Below are 2500 nucleotides of genomic sequence, written 5' to 3'. Positions count from 1 at the left end.
GCATTTGAGACTTGATAATGCAGGTGCACTGCTGTGGTTTGGCAGACACTTAATTTCATGCAACACAACAAAGAATTTTCTTCCTTCCACTTAAAGGGGAACTTAAGCCTATTTTAAAAGAATTTTATATCAATAATTATACTACCTGGAGTATCTTGGTTGGCATGAATCTTACCCACGCGAAATATTTTTATTAAAAAAATCGATCCAAAGTTTCGTGAATGACCCGCCATCTTGATGTTGGAACGCGGTAGCTGAAATGGTCAGCGGAACGTAGACTGACGTCATATCGTGAAACACAATTGAGCGATGTTGGCGGGTTTTTTAGTCGCAATACGCAGCTCAGCTCATAGAATATTTATGTAGTTGTGTTTCCATATAATCTCGCTGTGGAATACTGATAATGGTCCACTGCTGCGTGCCTGGTTGTATTAACCATTCATCTAAGACGTGTAATATAAGTTACCATCGCATTCCCAACGAGAAAGAATTACAAAAAGCCTGGTTAGCGAGGATCAGAAGAGATAATCTTCCACCATTACGAAACTGTTATGTGTGCAGTGAACATTTTAACGATGAGTGCTTTGAAACGTACTTGAAAGCACAGTTAATGCCCGAGCTAAAGGTGAAAAAACGGCTTAAACGTGATGCGATACCCTCGGTGTTTTCTTTTGGGCCTGAACCGAAGAAACCAAGAATAAGTAGCGAGAACCGTGAGAGCCGGCAGCGAGCACAAGAATTACAACACGACGTGGGTGTCGAATATCGAACTCAGACTTACATTTTTCTAAAAATTAATACAAGTTCCTGAACTTAAATTCTTGTCTAGTAGTCTTTTGTCTCCGTTATTTGTATAAATGGCACTATCCTCGTATTAAAGTCGATCGATTAGCGGTGTTATGTAGTGTATTATACACTAGTTCAGTTGTATTAAGTTAATTGCTCGGTGGCATTTTCTTTTTCTTACGATTTTTCGAGCCGTGTCATAAAGCACTGGCTGTATTCATTTGATGACTCTGACTAAATAAATTCGCAGTCAGTGAGTACCTTGATATGCATTTTAAAAGGTCACATTCCTTTTCTTAAGATTTTTCGAGCTGTGCCACAAAGCACTCCAACAGCAGAAGCTTGCTTCATTATTGAAGAACCAGCTGAGTCAGCCAGTTCAATGGCAACCAGCCCAGGAAATTTAAGTGTTTCTTCGCAAGATGCGAGTACTCAGTGTTGTGTGGGAGCAAGGTTTGTGATTGCTCGTTCTGAGTACACACAAACTGATCCAGTAGTTCCAACACCAGTGCCACAGCCAGTCAAGACTTTTACTAATGCTGGGACACAGGTGGAGTTAATCAGTGATTCCCTTGATGGTGCTAACTCTGGCCCTTCTGGTCACAGTAGCCATGTAAAAGACGAAAAGAAAAAAAAACTGGGGGAGTTTACCCTGGCTCTCTACCAGTTGATGGTGATAAATCTGACGAAATGAAAAAAGAATCTGAACAAAATATAAACACTGACAGTAAAAGAAAGAAACTTACCTGTTTGAACAAGTCTATCCATCAGATGAGGAGTCTCCAGATGCTCCACCATTGTCTCCCTTGGCTGTTTATGACAATGATGATAATGAGGAATACAAGTGTGAAATGACTGACAATGCAGGTTCATCATCGGATGATTCAGATTATGAGTTAGATTCAAAAGAAAACCGTGAGCAAAAATTCCTGGTTTTTGAGTCCTGCCTAAAGTTACTTCTAAAAGTCTGTTTAAAATGTGGGGGAACCATTTTTGAATCCACCGAAACAACCAGTGGCAGTATGTTTTCTGTGAAAATGCTGTGTGTCAATAACCATCTGACTTGCTGGAATTCACAGCCACTGATAAAAAATATTGCAGCAGGTAATTTACCATCCTCAGCTGCCATTCTCTTTAGTGGTAATACATTTTCTCATATTGCCCAGTTTGCATCCTTTCTGAATTTGAAGTTCTTCAGCCATACCACATTTTACAATATACAAAACAAGTATTTGTTTCCTGTGGTAAACAAAGCCTAGAAAGAGGAAAGAAGTTCAGTATTAGATGAAGTTAAAAGCAATGGGCCAGTCAGTTTGATTGGGGATGGAAGGTGTGACAGTCCAGGTCACAATGCCAAATATTGTAGGTACACAATGATGACAGATGAAGGAAAGGTGGCAGCAATCAATGTTGTACAGGTAACAGAGGAAACTTCGTCTAATGCAATGGAAAAGGAAGGGTTCGCGAGGTGCATTCAAGACCTTGCCAGAGAAGAAGTCACCATCATGAGAATTGCCACAGACCGCCATACATCCATCTCAAGTTCCATGAAAAAGGATCATGGTGGAATCAACCACCAGTATGACGTTTGGCATTTGTCTAAGTGGATCGTAAAGAAACTTTCAAAGCAGGCTAAAGTGAAAGGTTGTGAAGATCTCCTTCCATGGTTCCGTTCAGTCTCGAACCACATGTGGTGGTGGTCTGCAACATGTGA

At 40.5% G+C, this 2500-nt stretch overlaps 1 pseudogene; it reads left to right on the top strand.

The window, feature by feature from the left end:
• The first annotated feature begins 1637 nt into the window (after positions 1-1637).
• The window catches only part of LOC138023224 (uncharacterized), a 1547-nt pseudogene continuing 684 nt past the window's right edge, over positions 1638-2500 (top strand).

Source organism: Montipora capricornis, chromosome 11 (assembly GCF_036669925.1).
Source record: "Montipora capricornis isolate CH-2021 chromosome 11, ASM3666992v2, whole genome shotgun sequence".
In the NCBI taxonomy this organism is placed as follows: Eukaryota; Metazoa; Cnidaria; class Anthozoa; order Scleractinia; family Acroporidae; genus Montipora; species Montipora capricornis.
Note: the sequence above shows the minus strand (reverse complement) of the source record. Positions and strands in the feature narration are given on the sequence as shown.